This window comes from Lithobates pipiens, unplaced genomic scaffold (assembly GCF_037356315.1).
Source record: "Lithobates pipiens isolate NorthernLeopardFrog02 unplaced genomic scaffold, aLitPip1_a1.2 Scaffold_18, whole genome shotgun sequence".
Taxonomy (NCBI): domain Eukaryota; kingdom Metazoa; phylum Chordata; class Amphibia; order Anura; family Ranidae; genus Lithobates; species Lithobates pipiens.
In genome coordinates, this window is record NW_027507758.1 from 478729177 (window position 1) to 478752706 (window position 23530).

Below are 23530 nucleotides of genomic sequence, written 5' to 3' on the forward strand. Positions count from 1 at the left end.
CGTCCCGTCGGAAGTTCGTCCATCACTATTTCCAGCATAGTTTTCAGTTTCTCCCCTGATTTTTACTTTCCGTTTCTAAGGACTACACATCAAAAAAGTCATTTTTCTTTCAAATGCGGCTAGGTCTTGTTCCCACGGCTTTCATTGGTATATTGCAGGTGAAAATGAAACATGCTGGACTTTTCTTCCCAAGGCTCTGCAGAACTATGCGTTGGTGTACAAATGTCCTATGAAGAAGAAGGGATATTTTGACTTGTCCTTGCACATTGGCTGAGAAAAGCATAAACTGCGGGATGTTGCACAATTGCGTTTCTGCTGAGCCCCAGACCTTAGTCTGCTCTAAACAACTTTCTCAAACTCCTGCTTGGTCTTCCTTTTCTTGTCAGAAAGCGGTACACCAAAAGGAGCAGGTACAGTTGCCGAAACCCGGGATCGAACCAGGGACCTTTAGATCTTCAGTCTAACGCTCTCCCAACTGAGCTATTTCGGCCTTTTCTGCCTAATCTTGATGACAATTCTGGGGTACCATGTGCTGGTGTGAAGGAATGACAATGACGAGTGACATTTTTATGTCTATGCATTTAGCCGGAAAGGAAAACAGGCAGCAAGATACTTTATTTTGTTCCAGGTGAAACTAAGCAACCACCCTGTTAGGGCAACAGGCACATGAGAAGCAAAAGAATCAAACACGCACTGGCCTAATTCATGGGAAAGTCATATAATCAAAGGTAGGGTAATCCCTGTTCAGGATACAACAATTGCCGAAACCCGGGATCGAACCAGGGACCTTTAGATCTTCAGTCTAACGCTCTCCCAACTGAGCTATTTCGGCACTTTAGAAAGCGTTTGTCCAGGAGACACGTGGCACCGTGCGTCGACTCGAAGGGGTCATTGAGCCCTTAAAGGAGGTTTATAGTCACAGCATCCACTTTTATTTGATAACATCAGCATTGTACCCACAGTAAAAACAATAGTTATTTTTGACAAGCTCGGTTCAAAAATCTCCTTTCATGTTGTGATTGATGCCTGTCTGCTGGCCATCTATTTCCACAACTTCCTAGATTTCCAGCATAGTTTTCAGTTTCTCCCCTGATTTTTACTTTCCGTTTCTAAGGACTACACATCAAAAAAGTCATTTTTCTTTCAAATGCGGCTAGGTCTTGTTCCCACGGCTTTCATTGGTATATTGCAGGTGAAAATGAAACATGCTGGACTTTTCTTCCCAAGGCTCTGCAGAACTATGCGTTGGTGTACAAAAGTCCTATGAAGAAGAAGGGATATTTTGACTTGTCCTTGCACATTGGCTGAGAAAAGCATAAACTGCGGGATGTTGCACAATTGCGTTTCTGCTGAGCCCCAGACCTTAGTCTGCTCTAAACAACTTTCTCAAACTCCTGCTTGGTCTTCCTTTTCTTGTCAGAAAGCGGTACACCAAAAGGAGCAGGTACAGTTGCCGAAACCCGGGATCGAACCAGGGACCTTTAGATCTTCAGTCTAACGCTCTCCCAACTGAGCTATTTCGGCCTTTTCTGCCTAACCTTGATGACAATTCTGGGGTACCATGTGCTGGTGTGAAGGAATGACAATGACGAGTGACATTTTTATGTCTATGCATTTAGCCGGAAAGGAAAACAGGCAGCAAGATACTTTATTTTGTTCCAGGTGAAACTAAGCAACCACCCTGTTAGGGCAACAGGCACATGAGAAGCGAAAGAATCAAACACGCACTGGCCTAATTCATGGGAAAGTCATATAATCAAAGGTAGGGTAATCCCTGTTCAGGATACAACAATTGCCGAAACCCGGGATCGAACCAGGGACCTTTAGATCTTCAGTCTAACGCTCTCCCAACTGAGCTATTTCGGCACTTTAGAAAGTGCTTGTCCAGGAGACACGTGGCACCGTGCGTCGACTCGAAGGGGTCATTGAGCCCTTAAAGGAGGTTTATAGTCACAGCATCCACTTTTATTTGATAACATCAGCATTGTACCCACAGTAAAAACAATAGTTATTTTTGACAAGCTCGGTTCAAAAATCTCCTTTCATGTTGTGATTGATGCCTGTCTGCTGGCCATCTATTTCCACAACTTCCTAGATTTCCAGCATAGTTTTCAGTTTCTCCCCTGATTTTTACTTTCCGTTTCTAAGGACTACACATCAAAAAAGTCATTTTTCTTTCAAATGCGGCTAGGTCTTGTTCCCACGGCTTTCATTGGTATATTGCAGGTGAAAATGAAACATGCTGGACTTTTCTTCCCAAGGCTCTGCAGAACTATGCGTTGGTGTACAAATGTCCTATGAAGAAGAAGGGATATTTTGACTTGTCCTTGCACATTGGCTGAGAAAAGCATAAACTGCGGGATGTTGCACAATTGCGTTTCTGCTGAGCCCCAGACCTTAGTCTGCTCTAAACAACTTTCTCAAACTCCTGCTTGGTCTTCCTTTTCTTGTCAGAAAGCGGTACACCAAAAGGAGCAGGTACAGTTGCCGTAACCCGGGATCGAACCAGGGACCTTTAAATCTTCAGTCTAACGCTCTCCCAACTGAGCTATTTCGGCCTTTTCTGCCTAGTCTTGATGACAATTCTGGGGCTATTTCGGCACTTTAGAAAGCGTTTGTCCAGGAGACACGTGGCACCGTGCGTCGACTCGAAGGGGTCATTGAGCCCTTAAAGGAGGTTTATAGTCACAGCATCCACTTTTATTTGATAACATCAGCATTGTACCCACAGTAAAAACAATAGTTATTTTTGACAAGCTCGGTTCAAAAATCTCCTTTCATGTTGTGATTGATGCCTGTCTGCTGGCCATCTATTTCCACAACTTCCTAGATTTCCAGCATAGTTTTCAGTTTCTCCCCTGATTTTTTCTTTCCGTTTCTAAGGACTACACATCAAAAAAGTCATTTTTCTTTCAAATGCGGCTAGGTCTTGTTCCCACGGCTTTCATTGGTATATTGCAGGTGAAAATGAAACATGCTGGACTTTTCTTCCCAAGGCTCTGCAGAACTATGCGTTGGTGTACAAATGTCCTATGAAGAAGAAGGGATATTTTGACTTGTCCTTGCACATTGGCTGAGAAAAGCATAAACTGCGGGATGTTGCACAATTGCGTTTCTGCTGAGCCCCAGACCTTAGTCTGCTCTAAACAACTTTCTCAAACTCCTGCTTGGTCTTCCTTTTCTTGTTAGAAAGCGGTACACCAAAAGGAGCAGGTACAGTTGCCGAAACCCGGGATCGAACCAGGGACCTTTAGATCTTCAGTCTAACGCTCTCCCAACTGAGCTATTTCGGCCTTTTCTGCCTAATCTTGATGACAATTCTGGGGTACCATGTGCTGGTGTGAAGGAATGACAATGACGAGTGACAATTTTATGTCTATGCATTTAGCCGGAAAGGAAAACAGGCAGCAAGATACTTTACTTTGTTCCAGGTGAAACTAAGCAACCACCCTGTTAGGGCAACAGGCACATGAGAAGCGAAAGAATCAAACACGCATTGGCCTAATTCATGGGAAAGTCATATAATCAAAGGTAGAGTTATCCCTGTTCAGGATACAACAATTGCCAAAACCCGGGATCGAACCAGGGACCTTTAGATCTTCAGTCTAACGCTCTCCCAACTGAGCTATTTCGGCACTTTCAAAAGCGTTTGTCCAGGAGACACGTGGCACCGTGCGTCGACTCGAAGGGGTCATTGAGCCCTTAAAGGAGGTTTATAGTCACAGCATCCACTTTTATTTGATAACATCAGCATTGTACCCACAGTAAAAACAATAGTTATTTTTGACAAGCTCGGTTCAAAAATCTCCTTTCATGTTGTGATTGATGCCTGTCTGCTGGCCATCTATTTCCACAACTTCCTAGATTTCCAGCATAGTTTTCAGTTTCTCCCCTGATTTTTACTTTCCGTTTCTAAGGACTACACATCAAAAAAGTCATTTTTCTTTCAAATGCGGCTAGGTCTTGTTCCCACGGCTTTCATTGGTATATTGCAGGTGAAAATGAAACATGCTGGACTTTTCTTCCCAAGGCTCTGCAGAACTATGCGTTGGTGTACAAATGTCCTATGAAGAAGAAGGGATATTTTGACTTGTCCTTGCACATTGGCTGAGAAAAGCATAAACTGCGGGATGTTGCACAATTGCGTTTCTGCTGAGCCCCAGACCTTAGTCTGCTCTAAACAGCTTTCTCAAACTCCTGCTTGGTCTTCCTTTTCTTGTCAGAAAGCGGTACACCAAAAGGAGCAGGTACAGTTGCCGAAACCCGGGATCGAACCAGGGACCTTTAGATCTTCAGTCTAACGCTCTCCCAACTGAGCTATTTCGGCCTTTTCTGCCTAACCTTGATGACAATTCTGGGGTACCATGTGCTGGTGTGAAGGAATGACGAGTGACATTTTTATGTCTATGCATTTAGCCGGAAAGGAAAACAGGCAGCAAGATACTTTACTTTGTTCCAGGTGAAACTAAGCAACCACCCTGTTAGGGCAACAGGCACATGAGAAGCGAAAGAATCAAACACGCACTGGCCTAATTCATGGGAAAGTCATATGATCAAAGGGAGGGTTATCCCTGTTCAGGATACAACAATTGCCGAAACCCGGGATCGAACCAGGGACCTTTAGATCTTCAGTCTAACGCTCTCCCAACTGAGCTATTTCGGCACTTTAGAAAGCATTTGTCCAGGAGACACGTGGCACCGTGCGTCGACTCGAAGGGGTCATTGAGCCCTTAAAGGAGGTTTATAGTCACAGCATCCACTTTTATTTGATAACATCAGCATTGTACCCACAGTAAAAACAATAATTATTTTTGACAAGCTCGGTTCAAAAATCTCCTTTCATGTTGTGATTGATGCCTGTCTGCTGGCCATCTATTTCCACAACTTCCTAGATTTCCAGCATAGTTTTCAGTTTCTCCCCTGATTTTTACTTTCCGTTTCTAAGGACTACACATCAAAAAAGTAATTTTTCTTTCAAATGCGGCTAGGTCTTGTTCCCACGGCTTTCATTGGTATATTGCAGGTGAAAATGAAACATGCTGGACTTTTCTTCCCAAGGCTCTGCAGAACTATGCGTTGGTGTACAAATGTCCTATGAAGAAGAAGGGATATTTTGACTTGTCCTTGCACATTGGCTGAGAAAAGCATAAACTGCGGGATGTTGCACAATTGCGTTTCTGCTGAGCCCCAGACCTTAGTCTGCTCTAAACAACTTTCTCAAACTCCTGCTTGGTCTTCCTTTTCTTGTCAGAAAGCGGTACACCAAAAGGAGCAGGTACAGTTGCCGAAACCCGGGATCGAACCAGGGACCTTTAGATCTTCAGTCTAACGCTCTCCCAACTGAGCTATTTCGGCCTTTTCTGCCTAATCTTGATGACAATTCTGGGGTACCATGTGCTGGTGTGAAGGAATGACAATGACGAGTGACATTTTTATGTCTATGCATTTAGCCGGAAAGGAAAACAGGCAGCAAGATACTTTACTTTGTTCCAGGTGAAACTAAGCAACCACCCTGTTAGGGCAACAGGCACATGAGAAGCGAAAGAATCAAACACGCACTGGCCTAATTCATGGGAAAGTCATATAATCAAAGGTAGGGTTATCCCTGTTCAGGATACAACAATTGCCGAAACCCGGGATCGAACCAGGGACCTCTAGATCTTCAGTCTAACGCTCTCCCAACTGAGCTATTTCGGCACTTTAGAAAGCGCTGGTCCAGGAGACACGTGGCACCGTGCGTCGACTCGAAGGGGTCATTGAGCCCTTAAAGGAGGTTTATAGTCACAGCATCCACTTTTATTTGATAACATCAGCATTTTACCCACAGTAAAAACAATAGTTATTTTTGACAAGCTCGGTTCAAAAATCTCCTTTCATGTTGTGATTGATGCCTGTCTGCTGGCCATCTATTTCCACAACTTCCTAGATTTCCAGCATAGTTTTCAGTTTCTCCCCTGATTTTTACTTTCCGTTTCTAAGGACTACACATCAAAAAAGTCATTTTTCTTTCAAATGCGGCTAGGTCTTGTTCCCACGGCTTTCATTGGTATATTGCAGGTGAAAATGAAACATGCTGGACTTTCCTTCCCAAGGCTCTGCAGAACTATGCGTTGGTGTACAAATGTCCTATGAAGAAGAAGGGATATTTTGACTTGTCCTTGCACATTGGCTGAGAAAAGCATAAACTGCGGGATGTTGCACAATTGCGTTTCTGCTGAGCCCCAGACCTTAGTCTGCTCTAAACAACTTTCTCAAACTCCTGCTTGGTCTTCCTTTTCTTGTCAGAAAGCGGTACACCAAAAGGAGCATGTACAGTTGCCGAAACCCGGGACCTTTAGATCTTCAGTCTAACGCTCTCCCAACTGAGCTATTTCGGCCTTTTCTGCCTAATCTTGATGACAATTCTGGGGTACCATGTGCTGGTGTGAAGGAATGACAATGACGAGTGACATTTTTATGTCTATGCATTTAGCCGAAAGGAAAACAGGCAGCAAGATACTTTACTTTGTTCCAGGTGAAACTAAGCAACCACCCTGTTAGGGCAACAGGCACATGAGAAGCGAAAGAATCAAACACGCACTGGCCTAATTCATGGGAAAGTCATATAATCAAAGGTAGAGTTATCCCTGTTCAGGATACAACAATTGCCGAAACCAGGGATCGAAGCAGGGACCTTTAGATCTTCAGTCTAACGCTCTCCCAACTGAGCTATTTCGGCACTTTAGAAAGCGTTTGTCCAGGAGACACGTGGCACCGTGCGTCGACTCGAAGGGGTCATTGAGCCCTTAACGGAGGTTTATAGTCACAACATCCACTTTTATTTGATAACATCAGCATTGTACCCACAGTAAAAACAATAGTTATTTTTGACAAGCTCGGTTCAAAAATCTCCTTTCATGTTGTGATTGATGCCTGTCTGCTGGCCATCTATTTCCACAACTTCCTAGATTTCCAGCATAGTTTTCAGTTTCTCCCCTGATTTTTACTTTCCGTTTCTAAGGACTACACATCAAAAAAGTCATTTTTCTTTCAAATGCGGCTAGGTCTTGTTCCCACGGCTTTCATTGGTATATTGCAGGTGAAAATGAAACATGCTGGACTTTTCTTCCCAAGGCTCTGCAGAACTATGCGTTGGTGTACAAATGTCCTATGAAGAAGAAGGGATATTTTGACTTGTCCTTGCACATTGGCTGAGAAAAGCATAAACTGCGGGATGTTGCACAATTGCGTTTCTGCTGAGCCCCAGACCTTAGTCTGCTCTAAACAACTTTCTCAAACTCCTGCTTGGTCTTCCTTTTCTTGTCAGAAAGCGGTACACCAAAAGGAGCAGGTACAGTTGCCGAAACCCAGGATCGAACCAGGGACCTTTAGATCTTCAGTCTAACGCTCTCCCAACTGAGCTATTTCGGCCTTTTCTGCCTAATCTTGATGACAATTCTGGGGTACCATGTGCTGGTGTGAAGGAATGACAATGTCGAGTGACATTTTTATGTCTATGCATTTAGCCGGAAAGGAAAACAGGCAGCAAGATACTTTACTTTGTTCCAGGTGAAACTAAGCAACCACCCTGTTAGGGCAACAGGCACATGAGAAGCGAAAGAATCAAACACGCACTGGCCTAATTCATGGGAAAGTCATATAATCAAAGGTAGAGTTATCCCTGTTCAGGATACAACAATTGCCGAAACCCGGGATCGAACCAGGGACCTTTAGATCTTCAGTCTAACGCTCTCCCAACTGAGCTATTTCGGCACTTTAGAAAGCGTTTGTCCAGGAGCCACGTGGCACCGTGCGTCGACTCGAAGGGGTCATTGAGCCCTTAACGGAGGTTTATAGTCACAACATCCACTTTTATTTGATAACATCAGCATTGTACCCACAGTAAAAACAATCGTTATTTTTGACAAGCTCGGTTCAAAAATCTCCTTTCATGTTGTGATTGATGCCTGTCTGCTGGCCATCTATTTCCACAACTTCCTAGATTTCCAGCATAGTTTTCAGTTTCTCCCCTGATTTTTACTTTCCGTTTCTAAGGACTACACATCAAAAAAGTCATTTTTCTTTCAAATGCGGCTAGGTCTTGTTCCCACGGCTTTCATTGGTATATTGCAGGTGAAAATGAAACATGCTGGACTTTTCTTCCCAAGGCTCTGCAGAACTATGCGTTGGTGTACAAATGTCCTATGAAGAAGAAGGGATATTTTGACTTGTCCTTGCACATTGGCTGAGAAAAGCATAAACTGCGGGATGTTGCACAATTGCGTTTCTGCTGAACCCCAGACCTTAGTCTGCTCTAAACAACTTTCTCAAACTCCTGCTTGGTCTTCCTTTTCTTGTCAGAAAGCGGTACACCAAAAGGAGCAGGTACAGTTGCCGAAACCCGGGATCGAACCAGGGACCTTTAGATCTTCAGTCTAACGCTCTCCCAACTGAGCTATTTCGGCCTTTTCTGCCTAACCTTGATGACAATTCTGGGGTACCATGTGCTGGTGTGAAGGAATGACAATGACGAGTGACATTTTTATGTCTATGCATTTAGCCGGAAAGGAAAACAGGCAGCAAGATACTTTACTTTGTTCCAGGTGAAACTAAACAACCACCCTGTTAGGGCAACAGGCACATGAGAAGTGAAAGAATCAAACACGCACTGGCCTAATTCATGGGAAAGTCATATAATCAAAGGTAGAGTTATCCCTGTTCAGGATACAACAATTGCCGAAACCCGGGATCGAACCAGGGACCTTGAGATCTTCAGTCTAACGCTCTCCCAACTGAGCTATTTCGGCACTTTAGAAAGCGTTTGTCCAGGAGACACGTGGCACCGTGCGTCGACTCGAAGGGGTCATTGAGCCCTTAAAGGAGGTTTATAGTCACAGCATCCACTTTTATTTGATAACATCAGCATTGTACCCACAGTAAAAACAATAGTTATTTTTGACAAGCTCGGTTCAAAAATCTCCTTTCATGTTGTGATTGATGCCTGTCTGCTGGCCATCTATTTCCACAACTTCCTAGATTTCCAGCATAGTTTTCAGTTTCTCCCCTGATTTTTACTTTCCGTTTCTAAAGACTACACATCAAAAAAGTCATTTTTCTTTCAAATGCGGCTAGGTCTTGTTCCCACGGCTTTCATTGGTATATTGCAGGTGAAAATGAAACATGCTGGACTTTTCTTCCCAAGGCTCTGCAGAACTATGCGTTGGTGTACAAATGTCCTATGAAGAAGAAGGGATATTTTGACTTGTCCTTGCACATTGGCTGAGAAAAGCATAAACTGCGGGATGTTGCACAATTGCGTTTCTGCTGAGCCCCAGACCTTAGTCTGCTCTAAACAACTTTCTCAAACTCCTGCTTGGTCTTCCTTTTCTTGTCAAAAAGCGGTACACCAAAAGGAGCAGGTACAGTTGCCGAAACCCGGGATCGAACCAGGGACCTTTAGATCTTCAGTCTAACGCTCTCCCAACTGAGCTATTTCGGCCTTTTCTGCCTAATCTTGATGACAATTCTGGGGTACCATGTGCTGGTGTGAAGGAATGACAATGACGAGTGACATTTTTATGTCTATGCATTTAGCCGGAAAGGAAAACAGGCAGCAAGATACTTTACTTTGTTCCAGGTGAAACTAAGCAACCACCCTGTTAGGGCAACAGGCACATGAGAAGCGAAAGAATCAAACACGCACTGGCCTAATTCATGGGAAAGTCATATAATCAAAGGTAGAGTTATCCCTGTTCAGGATACAACAATTGCCGAAACCAGGGATCGAAGCAGGGACCTTTAGATCTTCAGTCTAACGCTCTCCCAACTGAGCTATTTCGGCACTTTAGAAAGCGTTTGTCCAGGAGACACGTGGCACCGTGCGTCGACTCGAAGGGGTCATTGAGCCCTTAACGGAGGTTTATAGTCACAACATCCACTTTTATTTGATAACATCAGCATTGTACCCACAGTAAAAACAATAGTTATTTTTGACAAGCTCGGTTCAAAAATCTCCTTTCATGTTGTGATTGATGCCTGTCTGCTGGCCATCTATTTCCACAACTTCCTAGATTTCCAGCATAGTTTTCAGTTTCTCCCCTGATTTTTACTTTCCGTTTCTAAGGACTACACATCAAAAAAGTCATTTTTCTTTCAAATGCGGCTAGGTCTTGTTCCCACGGCTTTCATTGGTATATTGCAGGTGAAAATGAAACATGCTGGACTTTTCTTCCCAAGGCTCTGCAGAACTATGCGTTGGTGTACAAATGTCCTATGAAGAAGAAGGGATATTTTGACTTGTCCTTGCACATTGGCTGAGAAAAGCATAAACTGCGGGATGTTGCACAATTGCGTTTCTGCTGAGCCCCAGACCTTAGTCTGCTCTAAACAACTTTCTCAAACTCCTGCTTGGTCTTCCTTTTCTTGTCAGAAAGCGGTACACCAAAAGGAGCAGGTACAGTTGCCGAAACCCAGGATCGAACCAGGGACCTTTAGATCTTCAGTCTAACGCTCTCCCAACTGAGCTATTTCGGCCTTTTCTGCCTAATCTTGATGACAATTCTGGGGTACCATGTGCTGGTGTGAAGGAATGACAATGTCGAGTGACATTTTTATGTCTATGCATTTAGCCGGAAAGGAAAACAGGCAGCAAGATACTTTACTTTGTTCCAGGTGAAACTAAGCAACCACCCTGTTAGGGCAACAGGCACATGAGAAGCGAAAGAATCAAACACGCACTGGCCTAATTCATGGGAAAGTCATATAATCAAAGGTAGAGTTATCCCTGTTCAGGATACAACAATTGCCGAAACCCGGGATCGAACCAGGGACCTTTAGATCTTCAGTCTAACGCTCTCCCAACTGAGCTATTTCGGCACTTTAGAAAGCGTTTGTCCAGGAGCCACGTGGCACCGTGCGTCGACTCGAAGGGGTCATTGAGCCCTTAACGGAGGTTTATAGTCACAACATCCACTTTTATTTGATAACATCAGCATTGTACCCACAGTAAAAACAATCGTTATTTTTGACAAGCTCGGTTCAAAAATCTCCTTTCATGTTGTGATTGATGCCTGTCTGCTGGCCATCTATTTCCACAACTTCCTAGATTTCCAGCATAGTTTTCAGTTTCTCCCCTGATTTTTACTTTCCGTTTCTAAGGACTACACATCAAAAAAGTCATTTTTCTTTCAAATGCGGCTAGGTCTTGTTCCCACGGCTTTCATTGGTATATTGCAGGTGAAAATGAAACATGCTGGACTTTTCTTCCCAAGGCTCTGCAGAACTATGCGTTGGTGTACAAATGTCCTATGAAGAAGAAGGGATATTTTGACTTGTCCTTGCACATTGGCTGAGAAAAGCATAAACTGCGGGATGTTGCACAATTGCGTTTCTGCTGAACCCCAGACCTTAGTCTGCTCTAAACAACTTTCTCAAACTCCTGCTTGGTCTTCCTTTTCTTGTCAGAAAGCGGTACACCAAAAGGAGCAGGTACAGTTGCCGAAACCCGGGATCGAACCAGGGACCTTTAGATCTTCAGTCTAACGCTCTCCCAACTGAGCTATTTCGGCCTTTTCTGCCTAACCTTGATGACAATTCTGGGGTACCATGTGCTGGTGTGAAGGAATGACAATGACGAGTGACATTTTTATGTCTATGCATTTAGCCGGAAAGGAAAACAGGCAGCAAGATACTTTACTTTGTTCCAGGTGAAACTAAACAACCACCCTGTTAGGGCAACAGGCACATGAGAAGCGAAAGAATCAAACACGCACTGGCCTAATTCATGGGAAAGTCATATAATCAAAGGTAGAGTTATCCCTGTTCAGGATACAACAATTGCCGAAACCCGGGATCGAACCAGGGACCTTGAGATCTTCAGTCTAACGCTCTCCCAACTGAGCTATTTCGGCACTTTGGAAAGCGTTTGTCCAGGAGACACGTGGCACCGTGCGTCGACTCGAAGGGGTCATTGAGCCCTTAAAGGAGGTTTATAGTCACAGCATCCACTTTTATTTGATAACATCAGCATTGTACCCACAGTAAAAACAATCGTTATTTTTGACAAGCTCGGTTCATAAATCTCCTTTCATGTTGTGATTGATGCCTGTCTGCTGGCCATCTATTTCCACAACTTCCTAGATTTCCAGCATAGTTTTCAGTTTCTCCCCTGATTTTTACTTTCCGTTTCTAAGGACTACACATCAAAAAAGTCATTTTTCTTTCAAATGCGGCTAGGTCTTGTTCCCACGGCTTTCATTGGTATATTGCAGGTGAAAATGAAACATGCTGGACTTTTCTTCCCAAGGCTCTGCAGAACTATGCGTTGGTGTACAAATGTCCTATGAAGAAGAAGGGATATTTTGACTTGTCCTTGCACATTGGCTGAGAAAAGCATAAACTGCGGGATGTTGCACAATTGCGTTTCTGCTGAGCCCCAGACCTTAGTCTGCTCTAAACAACTTTCTCAAACTCCTGCTTGGTCTTCCTTTTCTTGTCAGAAAGCGGTACACCAAAAGGAGCAGGTACAGTTGCCGAAACCCGGGATCGAACCAGGGACCTTTAGATCTTCAGTCTAACGCTCTCCCAACTGAGCTATTTCGGCCTAACCTTGATGACAATTCTGGGGTACCATGTGCTGGTGTGAAGGAATGACAATGACGAGTGACATTTTTATGTCTATGCATTTAGCCGGAAAGGAAAACAGGCAGCAAGATACTTTATTTTGTTCCAGGTGAAACTAAGCAACCACCCTGTTAGGGCAACAGGCACATGAGAAGCGAAAGAATCAAACACGCACTGGCCTAATTCATGGGAAAGTCATATAATCAAAGGTAGGGTAATCCCTGTTCAGGATACAACAATTGCCGAAACCCGGGATCGAACCAGGGACCTTTAGATCTTCAGTCTAACGCTCTCCCAACTGAGCTATTTCGGCACTTTAGAAAGCGTTTGTCCAGGAGACACGTGGCACCGTGCGTCGACTCGAAGGGGTCATTGAGCCCTTAAAGGAGGTCTATAGTCACAGCATCCACTTTTATTTGATAACATCAGCATTGTACCCACAGTAAAAACAATAGTTATTTTTGACAAGCTCGGATTAAAAAATCTCCTTTCATGTTGTGATTGATGCCTGTCTGCTGGCCATCTATTTCCACAACTTCCTAGATTTCCAGCATAGTTTTCAGTTTCTCCCCTGATTTTTACTTTCCGTTTCTAAGGACTACACATCAAAAAAGTCATTTTTCTTTCAAATGCGGCTAGGTCTTGTTCCCACGGCTTTCATTGGTATATTGCAGGTGAAAATGAAACATGCTGGACTTTTCTTCCCAAGGCTCTGCAGAACTATGCGTTGGTGTACAAATGTCCTATGAAGAAGAAGGGATATTTTGACTTGTCCTTGCACATTGGCTGAGAAAAGCATAAACTGCGGGATGTTGCACAATTGCGTTTCTGCTGAGCCCCAGACCTTAGTCTGCTCTAAACAACTTTCTCAAACTCCTGCTTGGTCTTCCTTTTCTTGTCAGAAAGCGGTACACCAAAAGGAGCAGGTACAGTTGCCGAAACCCGGGATCGAACCAGGGACCTTTAGATTTTCAGTCTAACGCTCTCCCAACTGAGCTATTTCGGCCTTTTCTGCCTAATCTTGATGACAATTCTGGGGTACCATGTGCTGGTGTGAAGGAATGACAATGACGAGTGACATTTTTATGTCTATGCATTTAGCCGGAAAGGAAAACAGGCAGCAAGATACTTTACTTTGTTCCAGGTGAAACTAAGCAACCACCCTGTTAGGGCAACAGGCACATGAGAAGCGAAAGAATCAAACACGCACTGGCCTAATTCATGGGAAAGTCATATAATCAAAGGTAGGGTAATCCCTGTTCAGGATACAACAATTGCCGAAACCCAGGATCGAACCAGGGACCTTTAGATCTTCAGTCTAACGCTCTCCCAACTGAGCTATTTCAGCACTTTAGAAAGCATTTGTCCAGGAGACACGTGGCACCGTGCGTCGACTCGAAGGGGTCATTGAGCCCTTAAAGGAGGTCTATAGTCACAGCATCCACTTTTATTTGATAACATCAGCATTGTACCCACAGTAAAAACAATAGTTATTTTTGACAAGCTCGGATTAAACAATCTCCTTTCATGTTGTGATTGATGCCTGTCTGCTGGCCATCTATTTCCACAACTTCCTAGATTTCCAGCATAGTTTTCAGTTTCTCCCCTGATTTTTACTTTCCGTTTCTAAGGACTACACATCAAAAAAGTCATTTTTCTTTCAAATGCGGCTAGGTCTTGTTCCCACGGCTTTCATTGGTATATTGCAGGTGAAAATGAAACATGCTGGACTTTTCTTCCCAAGGCTCTGCAGAACTATGCGTTGGTGTACAAATGTCCTATGAAGAAGAAGGGATATTTTGACTTGTCCTTGCACATTGGCTGAGAAAAGCATAAACTGCGGGATGTTGCACAATTGCGTTTCTGCTGAGCCCCAGACCTTAGTCTGCTCTAAACAACTTTCTCAAACTCCTGCTTGGTCTTCCTTTTCTTGTCAGAAAGCGGTACACCAAAAGGAGCAGGTACAGTTGCCGAAACCCGGGATCGAACCAGGGACCTTTAGATCTTCAGTCTAACGCTCTCCCAACTGAGCTATTTCGGCCTTTTCTGCCTAAACTTGATGACAATTCTGGGGTACCATGTGCTGGTGTGAAGGAATGACAATGACGAGTGACATTTTTATGTCTATGCATTTAGCCGGAAAGGAAAACAGGCAGCAAGATACTTTACTTTGTTCCAGGTGAAACTAAGCAACCACCCTGTTAGGGCAACAGGCACATGAGAAGCGAAAAGAATCAAACACGCACTGGCCTAATTCATGGTAAAGTCATATAATCAAAGGTAGAGTTATCCCTGTTCAGAATACAACAATTGCACAAAACCATGGATCGAACCAGGGACCTTTAGATCTTCAGTCTAACGCTCTCCCGACTGAGCCATTTCGGCACTTTAGAAAGCGTTTGTCCAGGAGACACGTGGCACCGTGCGTCGACTCGAAGGGGTCATTGAGCCCTTAAAGGAGGTTTATAGTCACAGCATCCACTTTTATTTGATAACATCAGCATTGTACCCACAGTAAAAACAATAGTTATTTTTGACAAGCTCGGTTCAAAAATCTCCTTTCATGTTGTGATTGATGCCTGTCTGCTGGCCATCTATTTCCACAACTTCCTAGATTTCCAGCATAGTTTTCAGTTTCTCCCCTGATTTTTACTTTCCGTTTCTAAGGACTACACATCAAAAAAGTCATTTTTCTTTCAAATGCGGCTAGGTCTTGTTCCCACGGCTTTCATTGGTATATTGCAGGTGAAAATGAAACATGCTGGACTTTTCTTCCCAAGGCTCTGCAGAACTATGCGTTGGTGTACAAATGTCCTATGAAGAAGAAGGGATATTTTGACTTGTCCTTGCACATTGGCTGAGAAAAGCATAAACTGCGGGATGTTGCACAATTGCGTTTCTGCTGAGCCCCAGACCTTAGTCTGCTCTAAACAACTTTCTCAAACTCCTGCTTGGTCTTCCTTTTCTTGTCAGAAAGCGGTACACCAAAAGGAGCAGGTACAGTTGCCGAAACCCGGGATCGAACCAGGGACCTTTAGATCTTCAGTCTAACGCTCTCCCAACTGAGCTATTTCGGCCTTTTCTGCCTAACCTTGATGACAATTCTGGGGTACCATGTGCTGGTGTGAAGGAATGACAATGACGAGTGACATTTTTATGTCTATGCATTTAGCTGGAAAGGAAAACAGGCAGCAAGATACTTTACTTTGTTCCAGGTGAAACTAAACAACCACCCTGTTAGGGCAACAAGCACATGAGAAGCGAAAGAATCAAAAACGCACTGGCCTAATTCATGGGTTAGTCATATAATCAAAGGTAGGGTAATCCCTGTTCAGGATACAACAATTGCCGAAACCCAGGATCGAACCAGGGACCTTTAGATCTTCAGTCTAACGCTCTCCCAACTGAGCTATTTCGGCACTTTAGAAAGCGTTTGTCCAGGAGACACGTGGCACCGTGCGTCGACTCGAAGGGGTCATTGAGCCCTTAAAGGAGGTTTATAGTCACAGCATCCACTTTTATTTGATAACATCAGCATTGTACCCACAGTAAAAACAATAGTTATTTTTGACAAGCTCGGTTCAAAAATCTCCTTTCATGTTGTGATTGATGCCTGTCTGCTGGCCATCTATTTCCACAACTTCCTAGATTTCCAGCATAGTTTTCAGTTTCTCCCCTGATTTTTACTTTCCGTTTCTAAGGACTACACATCAAAAAAGTCATTTTTCTTTCAAATGCGGCTAGGTCTTGTTCCCACGGCTTTCATTGGTATATTGCAGGTGAAAATGAAACATGCTGGACTTTTCTTCCCAAGGCTCTGCAGAACTATGCGTTGGTGTACAAATGTCCTATGAAGAAGAAGGGATATTTTGACTTGTCCTTGCACATTGGCTGAGAAAAGCATAAACTGCGGGATGTTGCACAATTGCGTTTCTGCTGAGCCCCAGACCTTAGTCTGCTCTAAACAACTTTCTCAAACTCCTGCTTGGTCTTCCTTTTCTTGTCAGAAAGCGGTACACCAAAAGGAGCAGGTACAGTTGCCGAAACCCAGGATCGAACCAGGGACCTTTAGATCTTCAGTCTAACGCTCTCCCAACTGAGCTATTTCGGCCTTTTCTGCCTAACCTTGATGACAATTCTGGGGTACCATGTGCTGGTGTGAAGGAATGACAATGACGAGTGACATTTTTATGTCTATGCATTTAGCCGGAAAGGAAAACAGGCAGCAAGATACTTTATTTTGTTCCAGGTGAAACTAAGCAACCACCCTGTTAGGGCAACAGGCACATGAGAAGCGAAAGAATCAAACACGCACTGGCCTAATTCATGGGAAAGTCATATAATCAAAGGTAGGGTAATCCCTGTTCAGGATACAACAATTGCCGAAACCCGGGATTGAACCAGGGACCTTTAGATCTTCAGTCTAACGCTCTCCCAACTGAGCTATTTCGGCACTTTAGAAAGCGTTTGTCCAGGAGACACGTGGCACCGTGCGTCGACTCGAAGGGGTCATTGAGCCCTTAAAGGAGGTCTATAGTCACAGCATCCACTTTTATTTGATAACATCAGCATTGTACCCACAGTAAAAACAATAGTTATTTTTGACAAGCTCGGATTAAAAAATCTCCTTTCATGTTGTGATTGATGCCTGTCTGCTGGCCATCTATTTCCACAACTTCCTAGATTTCCAGCATAGTTTTCAGTTTCTCCCCTGATTTTTACTTTCCGTTTCTAAGGACTACACATCAAAAAAGTCATTTTTCTTTCAAATGCGGCTAGGTCTTGTTCCCACGGCTTTCATTGGTATATTGCAGGTGAAAATGAAACATGCTGGACTTTTCTTCCCAAGGCTCTGCAGAACTATGCGTTGGTGTACAAATGTCCTATGAAGAAGAAGGGATATTTTGACTTGTCCTTGCACATTGGCTGAGAAAAGCATAAACTGCGGGATGTTGCACAATTGCGTTTCTGCTGAGCCCCAGACCTTAGTCTGCTCTAAACAACTTTCTCAAACTCCTGCTTGGTCTTCCTTTTCTTGTCAGAAAGCGGTACACCAAAAGGAGCAGGTACAGTTGCCGAAACCCGGGATCGAACCAGGGACCTTTAGATCTTCAGTCTAACGCTCTCCCAACTGAGCTATTTCGGCCTTTTCTGCCTAAACTTGATGACAATTCTGGGGTACCATGTGCTGGTGTGAAGGAATGACAATGACGAGTGACATTTTTATGTCTATGCATTTAGCCGGAAAGGAAAACAGGCAGCAAGATACTTTACTTTGTTCCAGGTGAAACTAAGCAACCACCCTGTTAGGGCAACAGGCACATGAGAAGCGAAAAGAATCAAACACGCACTGGCCTAATTCATGGTAAAGTCATATAATCAAAGGTAGAGTTATCCCTGTTCAGAATACAACAATTGCACAAAACCATGGATCGAACCAGGGACCTTTAGATCTTCAGTCTAACGCTCTCCCGACTGAGCCATTTCGGCACTTTAGAAAGCGTTTGTCCAGGAGACACGTGGCACCGTGCGTCGACTCGAAGGGGTCATTGAGCCCTTAAAGGAGGTTTATAGTCACAGCATCCACTTTTATTTGATAACATCAGCATTGTACCCACAGTAAAAACAATAGTTATTTTTGACAAGCTCGGTTCAAAAATCTCCTTTCATGTTGTGATTGATGCCTGTCTGCTGGCCATCTATTTCCACAACTTCCTAGATTTCCAGCATAGTTTTCAGTTTCTCCCCTGATTTTTACTTTCCGTTTCTAAGGACTACACATCAAAAAAGTCATTTTTCTTTCAAATGCGGCTAGGTCTTGTTCCCACGGCTTTCATTGGTATATTGCAGGTGAAAATGAAACATGCTGGACTTTTCTTCCCAAGGCTCTGCAGAACTATGCGTTGGTGTACAAATGTCCTATGAAGAAGAAGGGATATTTTGACTTGTCCTTGCACATTGGCTGAGAAAAGCATAAACTGCGGGATGTTGCACAATTGCGTTTCTGCTGAGCCCCAGACCTTAGTCTGCTCTAAACAACTTTCTCAAACTCCTGCTTGGTCTTCCTTTTCTTGTCAGAAAGCGGTACACCAAAAGGAGCAGGTACAGTTGCCGAAACCCGGGATCGAACCAGGGACCTTTAGATCTTCAGTCTAACGCTCTCCCAACTGAGCTATTTCGGCCTTTTCTGCCTAACCTTGATGACAATTCTGGGGTACCATGTGCTGGTGTGAAGGAATGACAATGACGAGTGACATTTTTATGTCTATGCATTTAGCCGGAAAGGAAAACAGGCAGCAAGATACTTTACTTTGTTCCAGGTGAAACTAAGCAACCACCCTGTTAGGGCAACAGGCACATGAGAAGCGAAAGAATCAAACACGCACTGGCCTAATTCATGGGAAAGTCATATAATCAAAGGTAGGGTAATCCCTGTTCAGGATACAACAATTGCCGAAACCCAGGATCGAACCAGGGACCTTTAGATCTTCAGTCTAACGCTCTCCCAACTGAGCTATTTCGGCACTTTAGAAAGCGTTTGTCCAGGAGACACGTGGCACCGTGCGTCGACTCGAAGGGGTCATTGAGCCCTTAACGGAGGTTTATAGTCACAACATCCACTTTTATTTGATAACATCAGCATTGTACCCACAGTAAAAACAATAGTTATTTTTGACAAGCTCGGTTCAAAAATCTCCTTTCATGTTGTGATTGATGCCTGTCTGCTGGCCATCTATTTCCACAACTTCCTAGATTTCCAGCATAGTTTTCAGTTTCTCCCCTGATTTTTACTTTCCGTTTCTAAGGACTACACATCAAAAAAGTCATTTTTCTTTCAAATGCGGCTAGGTCTTGTTCCCACGGCTTTCATTGGTATATTGCAGGTGAAAATGAAACATGCTGGACTTTTCTTCCCAAGGCTCTGCAGAACTATGCGTTGGTGTACAAATGTCCTATGAAGAAGAAGGGATATTTTGACTTGTCCTTGCACATTGGCTGAGAAAAGCATAAACTGCGGGATGTTGCACAATTGCGTTTCTGCTGAGCCCCAGACCTTAGTCTGCTCTAAACAACTTTCTCAAACTCCTGCTTGGTCTTCCTTTTCTTGTCAGAAAGCGGTACACCAAAAGGAGCAGGTACAGTTGCCAAAACCCGGGATCGAACCAGGGACCTTTAGATCTTCAGTCTAACGCTCTCCCAACTGAGCTATTTCGGCCTTTTCTGCCTAACCTTGATGACAATTCTGGGGTACCATGTGCTGGTGTGAAGGAATGACAATGACGAGTGACATTTTTATGTCTATGCATTTAGCTGGAAAGGAAAACAGGCAGCAAGATACTTTACTTTGTTCCAGGTGAAACTAAACAACCACCCTGTTAGGGCAACAGGCACATGAGAAGCGAAAGAATCAAAAACGCACTGGCCTAATTCATGGGTTAGTCATATAATCAAAGGTAGGGTAATCCCTGTTCAGGATACAACAATTGCCGAAACCCAGGATCGAACCAGGGACCTTTAGATCTTCAGTCTAACGCTCTCCCAACTGAGCTATTTCGGCACTTTAGAAAGCGTTTGTCCAGGAGACACGTGGCACCGTGCGTCGACTCGAAGGGGTCATTGAGCCCTTAAAGGAGGTTTATAGTCACAGCATCCACTTTTATTTGATAACATCAGCATTGTACCCACAGTAAAAACAATAGTTATTTTTGACAAGCTCGGTTCAAAAATCTCCTTTCATGTTGTGATTGATGCCTGTCTGCTGGCCATCTATTTCCACAACTTCCTAGATTTCCAGCATAGTTTTCAGTTTCTCCCCTGATTTTTACTTTCCGTTTCTAAGGACTACACATCAAAAAAGTCATTTTTCTTTCAAATGCGGCTAGGTCTTGTTCCCACGGCTTTCATTGGTATATTGCAGGTGAAAATGAAACATGCTGGACTTTTCTTCCCAAGGCTCTGCAGAACTATGCGTTGGTGTACAAATGTCCTATGAAGAAGAAGGGATATTTTGACTTGTCCTTGCACATTGGCTGAGAAAAGCATAAACTGCGGGATGTTGCACAATTGCGTTTCTGCTGAGCCCCAGACCTTAGTCTGCTCTAAACAACTTTCTCAAACTCCTGCTTGGTCTTCCTTTTCTTGTCAGAAAGCGGTACACCAAAAGGAGCAGGTACAGTTGCCGAAACCCGGGATCGAACCAGGGACCTTTAGATCTTCAGTCTAACGCTCTCCCAACTGAGCTATTTCGGCCTTTTCTGCCTAACCTTGATGACAATTCTGGGGTACCATGTGCTGGTGTGAAGGAATGACAATGACGAGTGACATTTTTATGTCTATGCATTTAGCCGGAAAGGAAAACAGGCAGCAAGATACTTTATTTTGTTCCAGGTGAAACTAAGCAACCACCCTGTTAGGGCAACAGGCACATGAGAAGCGAAAGAATCAAACACGCACTGGCCTAATTCATGGGAAAGTCATATAATCAAAGGTAGGGTAATCCCTGTTCAGGATACAACAATTGCCGAAACCCGGGATCGAACCAGGGACCTTTAGATCTTCAGTCTAACGCTCTCCCAACTGAGCTATTTCGGCACTTTAGAAAGCGTTTGTCCAGGAGACACGTGGCACCGTGCGTCGACTCGAAGGGGTCATTGAGCCCTTAAAGGAGGTCTATAGTCACAGCATCCACTTTTATTTGATAACATCAGCATTGTACCCACAGTAAAAACAATAGTTATTTTTGACAAGCTCGGATTAAAAAATCTCCTTTCATGTTGTGATTGATGCCTGTCTGCTGGCCATCTATTTCCACAACTTCCTAGATTTCCAGCATAGTTTTCAGTTTCTCCCCTGATTTTTACTTTCCGTTTCTAAGGACTACACATCAAAAAAGTCATTTTTCTTTCAAATGCGGCTAGGTCTTGTTCCCACGGCTTTCATTGGTATATTGCAGGTGAAAATGAAACATGCTGGACTTTTCTTCCCAAGGCTCTGCAGAACTATGCGTTGGTGTACAAATGTCCTATGAAGAAGAAGGGATATTTTGACTTGTCCTTGCACATTGGCTGAGAAAAGCATAAACTGCGGGATGTTGCACAATTGCGTTTCTGCTGAGCCCCAGACCTTAGTCTGCTCTAAACAACTTTCTCAAACTCCTGCTTGGTCTTCCTTTTCTTGTCAGAAAGCGGTACACCAAAAGGAGCAGGTACAGTTGCCGAAACCCGGGATCGAACCAGGGACCTTTAGATCTTCAGTCTAACGCTCTCCCAACTGAGCTATTTCGGCCTTTTCTGCCTAAACTTGATGACAATTCTGGGGTACCATGTGCTGGTGTGAAGGAATGATAATGACGAGTGACATTTTTATGTCTATGCATTTAGCCGGAAAGGAAAACAGGCAGCAAGATACTTTACTTTGTTCCAGGTGAAACTAAGCAACCACCCTGTTAGGGCAACAGGCACATGAGAAGCGAAAAGAATCAAACACGCACTGGCCTAATTCATGGTAAAGTCATATAATCAAAGGTAGAGTTATCCCTGTTCAGAATACAACAATTGCACAAAACCATGGATCGAACCAGGGACCTTTAGATCTTCAGTCTAACGCTCTCCCAACTGAGCCATTTCGGCACTTTAGAAAGCGTTTGTCCAGGAGACACGTGGCACCGTGCGTCGACTCGAAGGGGTCATTGAGCCCTTAAAGGAGGTTTATAGTCACAGCATCCACTTTTATTTGATAACATCAGCATTGTACCCACAGTAAAAACAATAGTTATTTTTGACAAGCTCGGTTCAAAAATCTCCTTTCATGTTGTGATTGATGCCTGTCTGCTGGCCATCTATTTCCACAACTTCCTAGATTTCCAGCATAGTTTTCAGTTTCTCCCCTGATTTTTACTTTCCGTTTCTAAGGACTACACATCAAAAAAGTCATTTTTCTTTCAAATGCGGCTAGGTCTTGTTCCCACGGCTTTCATTGGTATATTGCAGGTGAAAATGAAACATGCTGGACTTTTCTTCCCAAGGCTCTGCAGAACTATGCGTTGGTGTACAAATGTCCTATGAAGAAGAAGGGATATTTTGACTTGTCCTTGCACATTGGCTGAGAAAAGCATAAACTGCGGGATGTTGCACAATTGCGTTTCTGCTGAGCCCCAGACCTTAGTCTGCTCTAAACAACTTTCTCAAACTCCTGCTTGGTCTTCCTTTTCTTGTCAGAAAGCGGTACACCAAAAGGAGCAGGTACAGTTGCCGAAACCCGGGATCGAACCAGGGACCTTTAGATCTTCAGTCTAACGCTCTCCCAACTGAGCTATTTCGGCCTTTTCTGCCTAACCTTGATGACAATTCTGGGGTACCATGTGCTGGTGTGAAGGAATGACAATGACGAGTGACATTTTTATGTCTATGCATTTAGCCGGAAAGGAAAACAGGCAGCAAGATACTTTACTTTGTTCCAGGTGAAACTAAGCAACCACCCTGTTAGGGCAACAGGCACATGAGAAGCGAAAGAATCAAACACGCACTGGCCTAATTCATGGGAAAGTCATATAATCAAAGGTAGGGTAATCCCTGTTCAGGATACAACAATTGCCGAAACCCAGGATCGAACCAGGGACCTTTAGATCTTCAGTCTAACGCTCTCCCAACTGAGCTATTTCGGCACTTTAGAAAGCGTTTGTCCAGGAGACACGTGGCACCGTGCGTCGACTCGAAGGGGTCATTGAGCCCTTAACGGAGGTTTATAGTCACAACATCCACTTTTATTTGATAACATCAGCATTGTACCCACAGTAAAAACAATAGTTATTTTTGACAAGCTCGGTTCAAAAATCTCCTTTCATGTTGTGATTGATGCCTGTCTGCTGGCCATCTATTTCCACAACTTCCTAGATTTCCAGCATAGTTTTCAGTTTCTCCCCTGATTTTTA

At 43.8% G+C, this 23530-nt stretch overlaps 24 non-coding genes across 24 annotated transcripts; all 24 read right to left on the bottom strand.

Annotated features, from left to right (window-relative positions):
- Nucleotides 1-417: 417 nt before the first annotated feature.
- Nucleotides 418-490, bottom strand: TRNAF-GAA (transfer RNA phenylalanine (anticodon GAA)). Its single transcript has one exon. It is a non-coding gene; the product is annotated as a tRNA-Phe (tRNA).
- A 269-nt stretch (nt 491-759) lies between these two features.
- On the bottom strand, nt 760-832 carry TRNAF-GAA (transfer RNA phenylalanine (anticodon GAA)). Its single transcript has one exon. It is a non-coding gene; the product is annotated as a tRNA-Phe (tRNA).
- Nucleotides 833-1451: 619 nt separating this feature from the next.
- On the bottom strand, nt 1452-1524 carry TRNAF-GAA (transfer RNA phenylalanine (anticodon GAA)). The gene has a single exon. It is a non-coding gene; the product is annotated as a tRNA-Phe (tRNA).
- A 269-nt stretch (nt 1525-1793) lies between these two features.
- On the bottom strand, nt 1794-1866 carry TRNAF-GAA (transfer RNA phenylalanine (anticodon GAA)). The gene has a single exon. It is a non-coding gene; the product is annotated as a tRNA-Phe (tRNA).
- A 1354-nt stretch (nt 1867-3220) lies between these two features.
- Nucleotides 3221-3293, bottom strand: TRNAF-GAA (transfer RNA phenylalanine (anticodon GAA)). The gene has a single exon. It is a non-coding gene; the product is annotated as a tRNA-Phe (tRNA).
- Nucleotides 3294-4254: 961 nt separating this feature from the next.
- Nucleotides 4255-4327, bottom strand: TRNAF-GAA (transfer RNA phenylalanine (anticodon GAA)). Its single transcript has one exon. It is a non-coding gene; the product is annotated as a tRNA-Phe (tRNA).
- A 263-nt stretch (nt 4328-4590) lies between these two features.
- TRNAF-GAA (transfer RNA phenylalanine (anticodon GAA)) lies at nt 4591-4663 on the bottom strand. The gene has a single exon. It is a non-coding gene; the product is annotated as a tRNA-Phe (tRNA).
- A 619-nt stretch (nt 4664-5282) lies between these two features.
- TRNAF-GAA (transfer RNA phenylalanine (anticodon GAA)) lies at nt 5283-5355 on the bottom strand. Its single transcript has one exon. It is a non-coding gene; the product is annotated as a tRNA-Phe (tRNA).
- A 2324-nt stretch (nt 5356-7679) lies between these two features.
- Nucleotides 7680-7752, bottom strand: TRNAF-GAA (transfer RNA phenylalanine (anticodon GAA)). The gene has a single exon. It is a non-coding gene; the product is annotated as a tRNA-Phe (tRNA).
- Nucleotides 7753-8371: 619 nt separating this feature from the next.
- Nucleotides 8372-8444, bottom strand: TRNAF-GAA (transfer RNA phenylalanine (anticodon GAA)). The gene has a single exon. It is a non-coding gene; the product is annotated as a tRNA-Phe (tRNA).
- A 961-nt stretch (nt 8445-9405) lies between these two features.
- Nucleotides 9406-9478, bottom strand: TRNAF-GAA (transfer RNA phenylalanine (anticodon GAA)). The gene has a single exon. It is a non-coding gene; the product is annotated as a tRNA-Phe (tRNA).
- A 1303-nt stretch (nt 9479-10781) lies between these two features.
- On the bottom strand, nt 10782-10854 carry TRNAF-GAA (transfer RNA phenylalanine (anticodon GAA)). The gene has a single exon. It is a non-coding gene; the product is annotated as a tRNA-Phe (tRNA).
- Nucleotides 10855-11473: 619 nt separating this feature from the next.
- Nucleotides 11474-11546, bottom strand: TRNAF-GAA (transfer RNA phenylalanine (anticodon GAA)). The gene has a single exon. It is a non-coding gene; the product is annotated as a tRNA-Phe (tRNA).
- Nucleotides 11547-12507: 961 nt separating this feature from the next.
- TRNAF-GAA (transfer RNA phenylalanine (anticodon GAA)) lies at nt 12508-12580 on the bottom strand. The gene has a single exon. It is a non-coding gene; the product is annotated as a tRNA-Phe (tRNA).
- Nucleotides 12581-12840: 260 nt separating this feature from the next.
- On the bottom strand, nt 12841-12913 carry TRNAF-GAA (transfer RNA phenylalanine (anticodon GAA)). Its single transcript has one exon. It is a non-coding gene; the product is annotated as a tRNA-Phe (tRNA).
- A 620-nt stretch (nt 12914-13533) lies between these two features.
- On the bottom strand, nt 13534-13606 carry TRNAF-GAA (transfer RNA phenylalanine (anticodon GAA)). The gene has a single exon. It is a non-coding gene; the product is annotated as a tRNA-Phe (tRNA).
- A 962-nt stretch (nt 13607-14568) lies between these two features.
- TRNAF-GAA (transfer RNA phenylalanine (anticodon GAA)) lies at nt 14569-14641 on the bottom strand. The gene has a single exon. It is a non-coding gene; the product is annotated as a tRNA-Phe (tRNA).
- A 963-nt stretch (nt 14642-15604) lies between these two features.
- On the bottom strand, nt 15605-15677 carry TRNAF-GAA (transfer RNA phenylalanine (anticodon GAA)). Its single transcript has one exon. It is a non-coding gene; the product is annotated as a tRNA-Phe (tRNA).
- Nucleotides 15678-17673: 1996 nt separating this feature from the next.
- On the bottom strand, nt 17674-17746 carry TRNAF-GAA (transfer RNA phenylalanine (anticodon GAA)). The gene has a single exon. It is a non-coding gene; the product is annotated as a tRNA-Phe (tRNA).
- A 963-nt stretch (nt 17747-18709) lies between these two features.
- TRNAF-GAA (transfer RNA phenylalanine (anticodon GAA)) lies at nt 18710-18782 on the bottom strand. The gene has a single exon. It is a non-coding gene; the product is annotated as a tRNA-Phe (tRNA).
- A 1995-nt stretch (nt 18783-20777) lies between these two features.
- On the bottom strand, nt 20778-20850 carry TRNAF-GAA (transfer RNA phenylalanine (anticodon GAA)). The gene has a single exon. It is a non-coding gene; the product is annotated as a tRNA-Phe (tRNA).
- Nucleotides 20851-21119: 269 nt separating this feature from the next.
- TRNAF-GAA (transfer RNA phenylalanine (anticodon GAA)) lies at nt 21120-21192 on the bottom strand. Its single transcript has one exon. It is a non-coding gene; the product is annotated as a tRNA-Phe (tRNA).
- Nucleotides 21193-21812: 620 nt separating this feature from the next.
- TRNAF-GAA (transfer RNA phenylalanine (anticodon GAA)) lies at nt 21813-21885 on the bottom strand. The gene has a single exon. It is a non-coding gene; the product is annotated as a tRNA-Phe (tRNA).
- A 963-nt stretch (nt 21886-22848) lies between these two features.
- On the bottom strand, nt 22849-22921 carry TRNAF-GAA (transfer RNA phenylalanine (anticodon GAA)). Its single transcript has one exon. It is a non-coding gene; the product is annotated as a tRNA-Phe (tRNA).
- Nucleotides 22922-23530: the final 609 nt, after the last annotated feature.